Source organism: Zosterops lateralis (genome assembly GCF_965231275.1).
Source record: "Zosterops lateralis genome assembly, chromosome: Z".
In the NCBI taxonomy this organism is placed as follows: Eukaryota; Metazoa; Chordata; class Aves; order Passeriformes; family Zosteropidae; genus Zosterops; species Zosterops lateralis.
In genome coordinates this window covers 27,807,649-27,824,898 of record NC_139800.1, presented here as the reverse complement: position 1 = coordinate 27,824,898, position 17,250 = coordinate 27,807,649, and the positions used below count along the sequence as shown (strand labels likewise).

Sequence of the window (17,250 nt, the reverse complement as noted above, 5' to 3'; positions counted from 1 at the left end):
TTTTATTGGATTTTTTTTAGTATTAGGTGGGATCTTAACTACTCTAACCACACTGGTTTGATCCCTCACACAGTGATTTTCAGTGAATTGGCAGTAGAGGAGCGAATAATAATTTCATGACACTGATGGATTTCCACATATATAGAAAAAAACCCACTGTTTTTTAGGTTTTTTTCTGGTAAAGTTTGTACTCTACAGGTCCATTGAACTGGTTCTTTTGACATCATCAATTCAATTATTAACACATATATATAAACCAGAGTTTGCCTTTCTCTCAGTGGGGGGAAAAAAACAAACCAAACCAAACCAAACCAAACCAAAAACAAAACCAAACCCATCCTACCATGACTCAAACAGACTTTTCTGCAGGGAGTTTGGCAGAAAATATCTACACCAAGGAAAGCCTTGTCTCGAAGAAAGAAAAGAAGTCCTTATTTAGTCCTTCATGAAAAATGTACGGAAGAGGATAAAAAACTCCCATTCTTTTCTTGCCACTCACCTTTCTAGTAACAGTACTAGAAGAGGAAATCTCAAGGTAGTACTACTTTTTCTACTGAAATGAGAATACAGCACTGAAAAATACATTGTGATGCTTACAGACACAGATGGATACCTAATTAGACATTGATCAGAAATGGCATTCTTCTTTTATTGATGAACAGATACTGCAATGACAATTTTAAAAGCCAGTTTCATAAAAACTGCTGTGCTGGATTTTTCTAACAGAAAATGTAATTTTCCAAATCACACATAAAACCAGTGTGCAGAAACCATTAAATTATCCTGGGAAACATTTTCAAGTCATGGATTCATTTGTAAAGGTACACAATTTGTACACTAGGAAATCTGCACTTCAGGGAAGAAATCCAGAAGGATTTTGAAGGCCAGATTTGCAGAGAGAGCCCAACCTCTCTGGGTTTTGTCCCCATTCTTTTCCCACCTAACTGTGACTGCACCATCCATATTCCCTCCTGTGCACAGAACTGGCTCATCCTTCTGTGGGCAGACTCCTTTCAATAAGCCAACAGAAATCAAAATGACAAAGTAAGTGACATTTTCTGCCAGAGCTTACAGGAAGGAGGGAAGGGAGAGCAAGCACAAATCATCTCTGTAGAAAAAAACAAATCTGATTAAAAGCTGCCTGCTATTTTGTATTCATCACACCTTGAACTCACAGGTTTGGCCTACATAGAGGGTCCTGAGTGCTCCTTCATGGCACTGTTTGCTCTGGGAAGAAACTTTCATAAATTTAAAAGATAAATGATTAAGAGCAAAAAGCCTCAGAGGTGATAGCAGCTTCCTAAAGAACGATTTTCATGTAATTTATACTATGGCTCAAAGACTTATATTAAAGACAGCAGGTTTCCCAGAGCAGAGTCTCAGGCATCAGATTATAAAAATAAATAATTTAACAGAGTGTTAGAACAGCAGATCAGCTGTGTGTCTCTGGAGAGGGACCCTGAACAAAGAAATAAATCCCCAGGGAATTACACAATTTAAGCACCCATCACTCATACATCTTGCCTTCACCTCTTAGTTCACTGTTGATTTTTGGGGCCTTACAGCACCTTACTGGGTTCTTTCCCCATGTCCAGGCCTTTCAACTCATGTGGAACTACAGCTTGTGCTGGTGGTTATTGCCTGCTGATGTCTGGTTTGAACTCCTGGTGCCTCTGCTCCCTGGCAGAGCACAGGGGACTAAAACAGCCTCCACTTAGGTAAACAGTACTCAGTAGCAACTAAAATATCTGTTTGTTATCGATGTCCTTCCCACAACACAGACAAAACACAGCTCTGTATCAGCTATTGGGCAGATTACTAAGGAAATTACTTCCGTTCAAGAAACACACATTTTTAGCTGTAAGTTCACAGCTTCAGGTTGAAGGCTTCATCAAATCCTGCTACTCAGGCCAAGCAATCAATGTACTAAATCACATATCATATATTAGCAGCTAGAATATTACTCATTCTACTTACAACTTACTTAAGCTGAACAAGGAGTATCTCACAACAGCCTGAAATACTCAATAAACCACATGACACCCTAACCTTAATTGTACATTGTAATTTCAGGTGTTATTGAGCTGACTAATGAAAACAAATGTCTTGCTTGTACGAAGCAAACCAGCTCTTCTTTTTCTGAACCCATGGACAGGACAGTTTCTTCTTTTGGAGGTACTAGTGTTTTCACAGCAGCTTGCTGGAAAACTTGCTATAGCTTATTACTAACACATTTCCTCTTAATCACAGTCCGGCCAATCACTTCTTTCCCCTACTTATGGTCATATCACCTTCTTATGCCAATTCTAGCAATTGTTGAATTGAAAAAAATTGTCTAGCAGAACACTGCCTTTTAGCACCCTTTCAGTTAGTGCTGAAAGAAAACAATTTGAACATCCCACCTCCTCTCACCACTTACCATTCAACTGGAAGTCATACTTTTTCTTTAAATGAGAAACTGTACTTATGTTATTGCAGCAAGTAACATTGTGTACATTCTTTAGGCTTTTGCGACTACAGAAATGAAAAGCACTGCAGTGCTGCATACAAGTTGTTCAGAGTACACAGTTAACTAGAGATTCTTCCAGATATTTCCAACCTCATAGTTTCAGGGCCACAGAAGTCAGTTATTTTCATCTAAATCTGAGTATGTTTTGGTATTTATGAGGAACAAAACACTATAATGGCTCATTTTTACACAAACAATTATTTCCACTGCCAGTGGATTACATTACTTCACATTTACCCAATAGAGATGGAATAAATCAGAGGTGTGAGAGAGGTAATGGCAAATGCATAAAACAGAGACTAATAAAATTATGTAAAACAGCTGACTATTTTTGTAAACACACAGATAAGCTCATTAAGAACTCTGACTCGAACACTTGATAGACTGTGTGTCTGAGGAGGATAGTTTGTGAAAGGAGAGAAGCTGCATACAGCCTGCGTACTGAAGAGTTGACAGTAATGCACGCCTTATTATTTTCATAATACAGGAAAATTTTTTGGCAAAACACAAAGCTAGGCCCTCTTCTGACAGAAGGACGTGTAACTCTCAAGATGTGAAGTGCTAATGAACCTGTTCACTTCTGAAGCTTCACCAAAACCCTTTGCAGGTGTAGCTGTATCTCGATCACACTTGTTTATTTCTCAAATCACCTTCCTTTCCATTGAAAACAAACACAATTAATTCAGTGAACTCATCAGTGACATTTTAGTACAAAAAAATGCAGAGATATCAGGGAATCACAGAATGGTTTGGGGTGGAAGGGACCTCAAAGATGATCCAGTTCTAATCCCCTGCCAAGGGTAAGGACACTGTCCACTAGATCAGACTGTTCCAAACCCCATCCAGCCCTGCCTTGGACACTTCCTGGGACAGGGCATCCTGTGCCAGGGCCTCACCACCCTCACAAACAAGAATTTCTTCCTAATATTTCATCTAAACCTACTCAAAGTTAGTTTAAAGCCATTACCTTACACCAGATAGAAGAACGCTTATTAACTAAAAATTAACCAATTCAAATAATCAGACATCAGGAAAGACTCATGTGCACCCAGATAAATGTAGAAATACCAACACTTTCTGGACTTTCCAGCTTGTTCAGCTCCTCCCGAAGATACCACACACTCCTTTTCATTTTCTTTTAAGCATCACACAAACCGGTGCACTTAAAACAACAGAAATGAGACCAGCACTCAGTCAATTTAACTCAAGACAGTTGACTCAGCTCAGTGTGGATGTGTGTGCACGATGCTCCACAGCAGATTTTTCATAACACTGAGCCGCCCCCACAGGGATACTGTGTAATTTATATAGCGTTCCTTTGAAAATGCTGCCCTAAAGCTGACTCACTGGCATGCGATTCTACCTAGGGCACATTTCTGGGAGTGGAGCTGGATCTTTATCAGATGATTCACAAATCAGGTCTGGTAGCAACCCCAAAGAACAGGACCCTTCAGAACCGACAAAACAAAAGAAGAAAGGATTAAACTAATTCTGTGTTTCAACTGGTTTTGCATAAATAAATGAAGGTTAAAAACAGGATGCTCCTACTGAGTGCTCAACAGGCTGCATATACAAATTACCCTAGACCGAATACAAATTACAAGTGTGTTAATACAAAGCTTTGCAGAGCATCCTTTGTATCTTGAAAAGCAGTATTTTTTTATCCTACGTAAGAAGCAAGACTGCACATTTAAATACAAGTTTTTGCATTGTAATGCTTAATGCTCATATTCTGCCTCTTTCAAAGGACAGGCAAGTACCAGCTAAGGTTTATCTCACAACCCCACACACAGGCTTCCATAAACATTCACAAGCTTCACTTGGAATCCCACAATAAAAAAATCACTGTCCTCGCACACAGATAAAAGCATGCAGGATTGGCTGCACTTAGCCTTCTAAGAATCTCTTCCTCATAATGAAACAATTTTTCTCAAGGGCACAACAATTTAAAGTCTACAAAGCTCTCTACTCTGAAAATTAGAGGGGGCACATCTTTATTACTACCTGTTCCTAAAACTTTAAGTGACTCGTTTTTACATTTTTTCTTTCAATATAACAAGTGGCAGAATCAACACAATGAAAATTCCCTTTTCTCTTTGCTACACCTCAGTCTGCAGATCACCCTACAGAGGATCCTTACATGGATGGACCATCTTTTTTCTAAGATACTGAGTTTAACAGATTTTCCCACTTTATCTATCCATTTCTGTTTCTTGAACAAAATGGGTTCTGTGCTTTCCCATTATATAAACAGATCGCCTCAAAAATGTTGGTCTATTCTTCTACCACGATCAAACTAATGCTCACATAAAAGCCACATTTTGAATTGCTTGAGCACCATGTAAAAAATTAATCCTAATTTTCGGAGCAGAAGTTAGGAACATTTACCTGAGCTGTCCTGAAAGTAATCAACATTGTGTCATTTGCCAACAGCTTCAACTGGTAGATCAGGACAACTGCGATGCAACTTCAAAGCAGTAAATCCATCTCAGCAGTGCCATATTCACAGAACCGTAAGTAAAAAAATATCTCTAAAATCAAGTCCAGCCTTCAACCAAGCACCACCACCATGTTCACCACTAAACCATGTCCTCAAGTGCCACATTCCACAGCGATTTTCCAGCATCTCCACATCACTCACAGCTACCCAAAAGCTCAAGACACTGAACTAGACCTGCTGTGGGTTTAAGCCATTTAAGGAAGATGAGTTATGAGATACTAAGTAACTCTACAGTTTGTAAATATTTTATGGTCATTTTATTTTTTGGTTATTTTAATTTATTTTTTTTACACATCTTCGCCATGGGAACCAAACAAAACTGACACTCAGATATTTTAAAGTTTCAAGTGCTTTAATTCAACACCAGTGAATGTTTTTTCCATAAGGTATAGGTCATTAAGATACCCATTCTATGGTGTGACTGTCAGGTGACACATCCAAATTCTACAGAAGGCCTGAAAAGGAGCTGCAAGCTCAACAAGCCCTGATCTCAAATAATCTTCTTATCCATATAGCCACATATTTTCACTTGCTTCTTTAATACTTAAACTAGTAGTATCAAATCTAAATACAGATTTACAGGAGGTATACCACTGAAAAATAAATGGTATCAGTACACTAAAGGCAAAGTCATGCAGTATTCAAATGATGAAATTTAACACCTGTTGGGCTGTTCTTGACACCAAATGACCACTATCAAGAGGTGCCAGTTGATTTCAGCATCCACCAGATTGCTAACGATCAACAGGACAGTCTTTACGCGTCAGTAGTGCTCCTAAAAGAGCAAAGGATTCATGTCACAGGTCTCAGTAGGAAGCAAACACAGGTTGGTTCTACAAATGAACGAAACCTACCGTGAGTATTTAAAAAATAAGAACAGACCAAGTCAAAAGCCAGTCATATGTGAGACACCAAAAACGACTCTAACATGGTCTTTACTATCACATACTTTATACAGTATTTACTTCCAGTTAGCAGAGGAGAAGAAATTTGAGCTCTACTTTAAGAGAACAACAGACAGACCAAAAAGCAGACATTTCTTTCCCCCAACACATAAAAGACTTTGAATGTATTTGACTACAGAAATTAAATAACAGTATGTAAGAAGATACCAAGTTACCAGCTACAAAAAGAGAAAAAGAAAATTAAAAGGCAGTTTTCAGCAGTACCATGCAAACGAGTACTGACGTGAGAAAAAAAAAAATTAAAAAAATTAACTCCCTCTTTACCCCCACGCTCAAAAAAACCCCACAAACCAAACAAGCATTAAAATGCACCTTTTACCCCAAGACTTCTCATATTATTGTTCCTGTTTAGGAAGAAGTGGCTCAGCTGGGAGAACTAACTGTTAGCGACAGAAGATATAAACAGCCTTCCCAGTAAAAGGGGAGATGGAAGAAAAAAAACCTAAAGAGCACGGAGCCTGGATTATCAATTCGACCTCATTCTATTAATTCAACATGGCCTTATCTCTGCTGGAGCTTGGAGAGTTCCATATAGACAAACAACAAAATCCACTACAGGTCTTAAACTGTAAAAAAACCCGTTTTGATCTTGTAAAGCAAACAAGGGAAATGGGGTGTTTGTTATCAAACTCACTTTAAGCTCGGGTGAAGTCTATAACTAATTATTGAGGGCTTATGAAGGTAACCCTGGCAAGATATTCAATGAACCTCGTTAGCTTAGTTTTATTCAACAATTCCTGGATTTTCTTTACTACAGTGAGTGATCCAAAGTCCGTATTTTGCATTTAATAAGATGGCTTGTTAACAACAGTAAGTGGAACCATGAAAAACAGAACTTCATCTTGAATGCTTTCTAAACACAATACTCAAAGAAATACTTGGTTCTTCGTAACAGATTCTGCAAAATGCTACCAAAAGGTGTTACCTCCTCTGGAGGAACCTTAGTTATTCACAACAGAAATTGCACTTATCAGTAATGCACTCATGTGCATTGCTACCCAAAAGACCATTTTTCCCACAAGGGCAACTTCCTTTCCAAAAAACCTCTCACCAAACACAATGAGGACCCCACAACCATCATTTCACCCAACTTCCTTTACTAGGAGACAGCGTTTAAATCATTGCATGTCCAACCACAAGCACACAGGATTAGAATAGAGCTTCCCTGATCTATTCTTTACCAAGATTTTTGCCAGATTACTTAGACATGTCTTTCTGGAAAGATCTGGCATTTCAAGAGAGCATGAACTAGGAGAATGAGCTGAGGAGCCAGGAGAATTACCAGCTGATGAGAAAGCCAAAGTACAAGAGAACAGTACAGGTTCAGCCCACCTTGCTATCAGGACAACCTGATTCTTTTTTTCTTCAAATGTTTGACAGTGCTACTGGAGCACCAGCCTCACACTGGAACCACAGAAATGCAATAGTCCCAGTGGAAAACAAACTACTGAAATGGTAATTGTTTCATCATGCAGACAACTGGTATTATAAAGTCTGGCTCTTAGTTATTCCCAGCTCTGCTACTGTGAGTCACTTGGCCTCTACCCATGTTGGATGAATGGAACTGAAATCTGCCTTCTCTAAAATAAGTTGTGAAATGCTAAAGATCAAGCATCATGAAACAAGACAGCAGAGCAGCGAGGTAGCAAGAGGAACACTTATTCAAGATCTGGCTCTTCCTCCTCGTTTTCAGGAAATTTTGAAGCATCACACAGAAGAGCATCTTACAGGACACTGCAGAATTCTCAGTATAATGTCAAATCCATGATCCACACACACTGACACGAAAATGTTAGCTTGAGGGACTCTTCAAATACTTGCATTTAATTAGAAAATGACCACCTGGTCCACTTATGATTCAAAAGCTGTCAGATTGACTATTAACAGCTTCTAAGCTGTTTTCTTGGAGACCAAATATCACAAGGCATGGTAAGGCTGAAGTCTGTACGCTATTCTGCTATTTAGATCAATTTCTGATCATTGGAGAGACAGACTACATGGTTAAATTGATACAAAACCCCTGAATACCTTCTTAAATAAAAAGGGATATTAGGTGGAATCATTTTGAACCTAAATCTGATGCACCTCATGACCATGGGCAAGTTACTTGACCTCCTGGAGCAGTCAGTAATGCATCTGACACGGTGTCACTGCAACACCTGCACTGCTGAGCCACATCCCATTTCCAGCCCTGCATCAGTAACCCGTGTGTGCCACAGCTGCAGGAAGCCAGTTGCATCCACGGAGAAACTGCAACAGGCTCCATTCATGCTGATCAGACTCTGGGAGAGGCAACACTAACGAGTGGGAAGAGGGCAGATTTAAATTTGAGCCCTTAAACAGTAACACTGAGTAAGTGATGAGGTATCAGTCGCTCAGCTTAGCTCAGAGATGTATTACATCAGTGAAAGCAACAGGCTAATGTTTACACCATATGCACATTTTGATTTACAATCCCTTTCACCCAGTTCTCTTTTTGCTCAAAATTGCACATTTGTGGACATTGTGTTCCAAACCTCAAGTCATAAACTCAGAACTGCATTATGTATTAAAAACCTGGAAAAAAGATGTGACAGAAAGTACAATTTTTGTGGCGATTTGTGTTGTCTAAGCTCCCTGAAATTAGTATCTGCTGCCACAGATTCCAGTATCATCAGTTTGGCTGCTCCTGAGTTAGAATGATAAAGAAAAAGGCTGAACTCCCGTTCACGTGCTGAACATTTATTTTGGTTCTGGAAAACCAAAAGTTGTTTCCTTTTCACATAAGGTCATCTCAGAGCATCGACACACACTGTACCACACTTTATCTCAGAGCTCTTTCCCAGCACTATGCCTGCCCCTCCTCTCCCAGTGCTGCTTCATTTTCAGTTCTCTTTGCCACCACTAATGTTCAAGCCAGCAAAAGTTTTAGTAATTCTTTTCCAGAGTACAAGTTACACGCTGGCAATTATGGTATTTAAATCTTTTATTTTGATCTAGTAAATGTGTTATTAAATCCAGTGTTCAGTTTCTGTCATTGGTTGCAATTTTTTAAGCCATTCTGTCAACTGCAGAAAAAAACACAGAAGCTGAGATTGACCACACACCCAATTCTGTCAAAAAGTACCATCAATACAAGTTTGAAATGTTAACAGACAAGAATGTGGCAGTTGCTTGGAACTATTTACTTGTTTGAAAAACTTTCCAAAGCTTTCATATTGCTAGATAGTTGGTGGTATTTTGGTCAGAGGGTAACCAGAGAGTTGGATCACTCAGTGTGCAGCCTCTTCACACTGTGGTACGTAGAGACCCCCCATTTCATTAACAGATGTTTCAGTGAGACATTGATATACAGGCAGGTGAAAGGTGGCACATACATCCTTGGTGGTGCAGGGAGTGGATGTGATAATACGCAAGAGAAAGAGAAGAAAGTAAACAGGATCCAGGCAAAGAATCCTGCATTTTAAACGTAAATATAAATATACAGCAAGGAGAAAGAGGTCAGGACAGCCAAGGCAATTATATCTTGTTGCTCTGGTTGAGTTATATCAACTTATCTCCCTAATGTTTGATGTCCAAAGCCCCTCATGATAATCCGTATTTACTCTTTGTTCACTTAACTTAACCTACCCCATTAATTCCACCCCCTCCACAGTGCCCACTTGTCAAAGGCACCCAAACATCCTTCCTACCTCCTCTTTATCAGCTAGAGCAGGGCAACATTTTCTGTGTGCCATGACTGTTCTCAACTGCCTTGTGGGTGGCTTCAGGTTCCTTCCTGTTTCCCCTCCCTCCAGCTTAAGGCACCCACTCCTGGTTTGTGCTCTGTGATTCCCTCCAAGAAGGCAAGATGACCAGGCTACACTGTCACATGCATCACACGTCTGGATGCGAAAGGCCACAGTCCTCCCTTCTCCCTGACTTCTCACTGCACCTCTTCACCACTCCAACCAGCAACTGGGCTGGAGAGCAAACAGAATAGTTGACAAAGGGTAATTAAAAAATTCGAGTGTTTCAAAATGAGTCAGAACTGTTACCTTCATCTAGTGGAGCAGAAATACCAGCTGCCCAGACTCAGACACCTCCCATCATCCTCTGTGTCCTTGTTCTTGGTTCACCAGTGTCCCTGGTAAGCCAGAACTACAGAAAACTGCTTTTATTGGCTTTCAGTAGCCGCATAACCACCCTCTTTCGAGCTTGCCTAGACAGAACTAGCCTTCTCTAGATCAGTAGAGGTGAGAAATACTCAGAAAATTACTTTTAAGAACAACTGCTACTGGACAGATGAGTTCCCCACACTTCCTCTCACTGCTTTGCTACCATGTGTGTATATATATATATACATATATATATATAGGGATGTCTGTGTTTAGCAAACACATGACAAACAACTCACTGTTCTCCTGAGAGTTTGCTACAGACCTGTTTCCTCCACAGAGGGCACATTACCCTCCTCCAGGGCAGCAGGGAAAGCTATGCAGCCCCCACTGCCTGGCTCCCAGCACTTGTACCACAGGAACAGCAATTACAGGTGGCAAATGGGGCAGGAGAATCACACGGTGAGGAGCTCAAAAGAGCACCATGCTCAGTTTCCACTTCAAGGTCAAACATTATGTTTTTAATAGACTTAAGCAAGGTTACATGCTTTATAAGAAACATTTTAAATGTAGCATTTGTTTGCTGTTCCAAGGGGAGAGGCATTACTGTTTGTACTTAAAATTTTCAGCTTGACAAAGGGAAATAGTTTAGCCCTTGCCAGTAAGTGAAACTATTATTTGGTCTGATGTTTGACAAGTACCAGAGAAGATCTAAAACTAAATAAAATCTCTGGGAGGAAGAAATTTTACATTTTTAAAGAGATGCTGAAGGATTCAAAGATTTACTTATTCATTCACTTATAAAAGCTAGAATTACTTGTCAGGGAAAAAAATCAAACAGGACTGACTTCTGCCACCTTGACACAAAAGTCTTTTTCAGCTTTTGAAGTGTTGTTAGGTACTCTGTGCTGGTTTAAAGTGCATAACTAGTTACAACCACGACCTTGTTTAACTAAGTTATTGCAGTTACAGTTTCACCAGGGTACCTACAAACTTTAAGGCCAAGTTGCCGCGTTCCACGGTTAACAACTAAGACATAAATACACTTTGATGCTACTTAACAAAGGTGGAAGCAATGTAATCCTAAAAAATCCCAACAAACTAACTAAACCCCCCCCCCCCCCCCAGTTCTTTCAGAAAGTGGCATTTGTTGTCCAATAAACTCCAGGCAAAGAAAGTTACAGTACTGGAACTGGGGAAATAGTTAAAACATTACAAGTCCGCTCAGTCCCCCTTTTTTTCGCTTTTAAAAAGGAACAAGTAGCACAGTAAAGTTTTATATTCCTCTCGGATGGCTGCGTGTCTCGGAGCCACATCTGCAACCCATGAGATGTCAGGGGCACAGGGGTAATTCGGGCTAGATACGCAACGAGCAACTTGGGCGTCCTTCCGAAACAAAACACATTTTCCCACCAGAGGAACACACCATCCAAGGTAAACCAAGACGCAAAGAAACCCCCAGAAAAGTGCACAACGGGAGCCCTTGCACCCCTTGTTTTTCCAAGGGGTACCTTCCAACAGCTCACACGACTTCAAAAGTTGTTACAGAAAGAAGAAGAAGAAAAAAAAAAAAAAAAAAAAAAAAAAGAAGGGGGCACATTACAAAAGTCCCGGGAAAGACAAAGCGGCTCCCGAGTTGCTCCAGGGGTCTGTGGGGAGTTTCGCCGCGCCAGCGCAGAGTAGAGGCAGGGGCAGGGGCAGGGGCAGGGGCAGGGGCAGGAGGACAGGAAGCTCAGGACCACCCCTGAGGGGCGCAGCCCGCGCCCGGGACCTGCGGGGCCGCTCCCGCCGGAGGCAGCCGGGCCGGGGCCGCCCCTCCCCGCCCGCACGGCGCCGCGCTCACCTGTGCGAGGCTGGGCCCCTCGCGGCCTCCCCGGCGGGGGCAGCGGCCGGGGCATGGGCGGCCGGAGGAGCCGGAGCCGCGGGAGCAGCCGGAGCGGCCGGGAAGAGCCGGGAATGTCACCGGGGCCGCCGCGCCGTCACTTCCGCCCGCCGCGCCGCCCGCGCCCCACAGCGACCCCGCGCGGCCGGAGCGGGAACGGCGGGAGCGCCGCCCCCCGGGGGCCGCGGCCTGGGCCTGTCCCCGTGTCCTGTCCCCGTGTCCCCGTGTCCTGTCCCCGTGTCCCCGTGTCGTGTGCCAGTGTGTCTGTGTCTCTATGTCCCTGTGTTTCTATATCCCTGCCTCCTGGTGTCCCTGTTCCTGTCCATGCGCCTGTGTCTCTGTCCCTGTGCGGCTGTGTCTCTGTGTGCCTGTCCCTGTGTGCCTGTGCCGCTGTGTCTCTGCATCCCTGTGTCCTTGTTGTCCCCATGTACCCGTATCCCTGTATGCCTGTGTCCCCATGTCACTGTTATTATGTCCACGCCCCAGTGTCTCTTTCCCCGTGCAGATGTGTCCCTGTGTGCCTGTTGTCTCTGCATCCCCGTGTCCCCGGGTCCCTGTTCCTGTCCATGTGCCTGTATCCCTGTCCCTGTGGGACTGTGTCCCTGTGTCTCTATGTCCTTGCACCTCTGTGTCCCTGTGTCTCCGTGTCCCTGTGTCCCTGTATCAAGTCCCTGTGTCCCTGTTTGCTCATGTGCCTGTGTCCCTAGGTCTCTATGTCCCTGTATACCTGTGTCCCTCTGTGCCTGTATCCCCATGCTACAGTGTCTCCAGTCCCTGTCTATATCTGCATTCGTGTTATTCGTTATATCCCTGTCACTGTGTCCCTGCACTGTGCCACTGTCACTGTGTCCCTGTTTGCCTGTTTCCCTGGGCCACTGTCACCGTCCCTGTGCCACTGTCACTGTGTGCCTGTGTCCCTGTCCCTGTGTCACAGTGTCACTGTGTCCCTGTGTCTCTGTGTCCCTGTCCACCTGTGTCCCTGAGTCCCTAGTCACTGTCCCTGTGTCCCCGTATCACCAGCCCTGTCACTGCCCCTGTGTCACCGTGTCACTGTCAGTGTCCCTGTCACTCTGTAACAGTCACTGTCACTGTGTCCCTGTCCCTGTCCCTTGTCACTGACCCCAGCACTGTCACACACTCCCCAGCACCCCTGGGGTGTCACTGACCCTGTCACTGTCACACACTCCCCAGCACCCCCGGGGTGTCACTGACCCTGTCACTGTCACACACTCCGAGCACGTTCTCCCTTCGACACGGATCCTGGCGACGCTGCGCTCCCCGAGGCCACGGAATCAGGGAATCTTTGGATTAGGAAAGCACGTCTGGAGAGCCGAGCCCCGGGGAATGCGTGGGGGAGGTGTGCGGTCCAATCAGCGGCACTGTAATGCCGTCTTTGATGACTGTAAAGCAGACTGTAAACGCTGTGATGCCCTCGTTAAACACCGCCCTGGCTTTCCTCCGCCCCGGGGTTGTCCTGCACAGCTGCAGGTGTCGGCCCCGAGACTCGGAAACGTGGCAGGAATCATTCCAGCACAGTCCGTAAGTCCCGATCGGAGCCAGGAAATCCTGGGAAACTCAAGAGTTAGGCATTCCCACAGAACTCCCCGCGGCACAGGCTCGGTCCCGGGGCTGCAGCACGGAAATGTGCGGGCAATTGAGCCGCGCCACCGCTCAGATCGGATGCACGGGATCGAGATAAACAGGCATCGTGCCACCTCACAAGTATTTATCCTGTTAGGAGAGATTAAGATCCTCAGCTAGAAGCAGAACCACGCATTCGAGAATCCACAATTATTTTTTAAACCGGTACTTTGCGAGGTACTTCTCACCAAATATGTAAAATTTTTCTCGTCAAGGAAGGTGAATTCATTATCGGTGGTGTCAGCATGAAGGAAAGCAGTCGCAAAGTCTGTGCTTGAGCAAAGACAAAACCTTCCCCGTGCTGGGCTGCGGGCAGAGCCCAGAGCCCGCTCCGATTTCCTGCGCCTTTAACCATCAACCCTCACCCCCAGCTGGCTGCTTCGGGGGAGGAACACCCAGAACCTGCATTTCTGGGGGCAAAACAGCCAGAACCTGTGTTTCCGGGGAGCAGTGTGCTTTGGAGGCACGGCTCCTGAAAGACACCCGGAGGACAGCAGGCAGCCACAGGCGCTGGGACACGGCGGCCGGGAACAGGCAGCGCAGTTTGGGATGGAGTACAGGAACGCATGAGGACACGGGCAAGGGCCGGGAGCATCTGCCTTGGATTTGCAGAAAGAGTGATACATGGGAAGGAGCGCCAAGACTCCACGGCTGAGAGAATCGGCAGGCTGGAGGCTTTACAAAAGAGAAGGAAAGGAATTCTTACTGTCTTAAGCATAGCAGAATTAGTAAACTCAGTGGAGAGACACCAGTGATCTGTAAATATCTGAATGAAACAACCAGCATCAAGGGAGAAGGCTGGGGATACATTAATGATTTTAATGGGGTGAAATTACAGAAGGGTATGTCTAAGCTGAGAATCCTTGTGGAAGGCTTTTGAATGGAGAACCACAGGCTGGGAAATCGTCTCCCTAAGGGAAGTGGTGAAAGCTTTATTACTTGAGATTTTAAATGCCAGATTAGGGGAAATACCAGGGGACTCGTTCTGAAACATCAGAGAGATTGGGTTTAAAGATTAGGAAAGGAAGAGGAAAGGCTGGAGGTGGTGCTGGCTCCAGAAATTTTGGGAGTACAGCTCAGCACATCTTGTAGGCTCCTCTGGCTCCGTATCATCATTCTTTGACTGTCTGCCAAGAATGCAATGATTTCATCATTAGTTACCCAAGTACATGATAAGAACTCCTCCACCCGAAAGAAAAGTGGTTGAGCAAAGTGAATCTCCGTGCTTCCCCAAGGACAATGGGAAGAAATCAGCTCAGTTCTGGAGCACAACCCTGAGCCATATTCTCTTGTCAAAGTAAAAGTTGGTTCTGAGAGCATTTTTGCTCGTAAGTGCTTCCAGGATGGCTTCTCTTAGCCAGCTCCTGGCAATGGGACACTCCTCTGTCCCTGTTCCCTTCTCTTTCCCAGCTCCAGGACAAAAGTTTCCCTCCACCTCCAGACTGAAGAATGACTTTTCAAGAGCTCATATCAGAGGCTCTTGAAGAGGTCATCCATAGGCACATTACAAAGCATCCTCTGCAAAGGAAGCTTCACTTCCAAGCAACATTTAAACAGCACCCATTTTCCAAGTCTCGGAAATCACAAATGTGCTGCTGATACCCAGCCAAGCCATCCTCCTGCTGCTCTTGAGGTCACACAGGCTCCCCTGCAGCCACAGCAAGGGCCAAACAGGGACCATGGAAAAGGTGTCCAGACCACCACAGTGTTCATCCATCCCCAGCCAACATCTCTTTGGGAAGGAAAAGAAATAAAACATTTCCTTGCTGCTAGGTTTTATCATCCAACAGAATCTAACTAACTAGCACAGCTGCTTCATTAGCATTAGAGGCATATTTATTAAGGAGCTAGAAGAAGCATTTAATGGATTAGTTTGTAATTTTGGAGTTGCTGGACATGTTTTTACTAGAGTTTACACAGTTCAGGAAGGTGCAATGCTGAAGGCAGAGGGAGGCAGCACCGTGTTCTCCCATGTAGGTGGTACCTGGCACAGACAGAAGGAATCGCAAGTCTTACTTTTAAACACACTCTCATTGGTAAAGCCTCTGCTTACTCACGTCGTGTTTTTCTGCAGGAGAAATTTTGTGAATTGGAGAAGCAGAAACACAGCCCAGTACTGAAATTCTTTAGAGAAGTGATCATTTAACAACACAAGAAATGTTTTTAAAGTTGCTTGAAGTTACTAACAGCGACTACCAGCTTGGAGGCAAAGTGAAGGATTTCCTGCAAGGTCATATGGACCAGGATCCCTATTGTTTCACTGCTGACCCTGTACTTTAAAATTCAAATAATAGCTTATAAATACAAAACATTTCCCAGACCTCTAAGACCTATTCAGTTCTAAATGTAATTTGAAATATCTTTTACAAACTTACCATTTGACACATAAAAATTTGCTTATAAGAGCCCCGAACAGTATTGAGTATCAAGATACTTGGAATGTTTCACTGGAGATGGTATCAAATGCAACTAACTTACTTTTAAAATAAATCTTGAAACTTTCAATATTTTTAGCTATTTTTAATTAAAGTCCCATTTTAATATCTTACTTCTACCAAAGGATTTATATAAATGAAAAAATATTTTTGAATACTTTCAGTCAAAGGAAGACTGGAAAGGAACCACAATGAGATGTTTGCAACAGATGGAGTATTTCTAGAGTACTAGCCAGAAGTTACAGCCAAAAGAGATTCCATCCACACCTTTTGATTCAATGCCTTTTAAGTAAAAATATACATATGTCAGTTTAGAAGCCTTAAATTTGCCTGATAAATTCTGCATTTCTCTAGCATTTTACTTGAATTATTTTGGGCTTAGTATCTAAATGTTTTCTTTTAAATAGATCCACAATACTTTGCTAGTTTGCAGATGATGTTTTTTTCCTAAAGCAGTTACTATTTTGCATATTGGCCTGATAAGAAGTGTGCCAATTTGTAGTAAAATATGCTAGAGTTTTCCCTTGAGGCTTACCCCCATTTTTCATAATTTTCATTTTTCATCTAGTTTGTAATTTTAATTCTTCTTTTGTGTTTTTGTTTTTTTGTTTTATGGTGGATTTCCTCATGTTTTCCAGGAGGAGGAACTGAGCACACAGCAATAAAACGCGAACACCTTTTGCACATTATTGGGAAAATGGAATGTCTGCAGCTCAGCCTGGCCCTGCACCTGCTCTCATCTTTGGAGGTGTTAACACAGGTGTCTTCAAAACTCAGTCTGCGAGCTCAGAGTAGAGCAGCTGATGTACCCTGTAGGGACAGTGAAGCAGTGGAGGCTTCCCTAGCCTCATGTCCTTCTCAGCTGGGTGATTATTCCATCTTATCCAACAGCCAAGGGTCCAGCTGGCAGCCACTTGTTATGACCTACGTGGAAACACTCAACAGCTGCCAGGGCAGAGGGGGAAGCCCAGAATCAGAGTTTTTCTCAGCCAGTCTGATGTGCTTTTGTCTCAGTAGGACTTCAGTGAGCTGTTCCTCCTCCAGCATCCCATCCCCATGTGGGAAAAGCTGGTGTGTCCCAAAACACCAGAAAGAAAGGGTTCCTGCAAAACACTCTGTCCAGGCAAAACCAAAGAGCTGAGAAACCTTCCCAAAGGGCTCCTCAAATCTTGTTTATTTTACTTTTCCCAATTTCCATCAAGAGCTGAGCAGTCGGACATGACAGCTGTCCACTGACTTACA

General features: G+C 43.5%; 1 protein-coding gene across 2 annotated transcripts in view; it reads right to left on the bottom strand.

Annotated features, from left to right (window-relative positions):
* ARK2N (arkadia (RNF111) N-terminal like PKA signaling regulator 2N) overlaps window positions 1–13,165 on the bottom strand; it is a 46,058-nt gene extending 32,893 nt beyond the window's left edge. Inside the window, exon 1 of one of the 2 annotated variants that reach the window (XM_083883486.1) lies at window positions 13,145–13,165. The gene's annotated coding sequence lies outside the window, so the exon portion shown is untranslated. Of the gene's footprint in view, window positions 1–11,893; window positions 12,079–13,144 lie in introns of those variants that run through there. The other variant, XM_083883485.1, reaches the window with a different exon arrangement.
* Window positions 13,166–17,250: the final 4,085 nt, after the last annotated feature.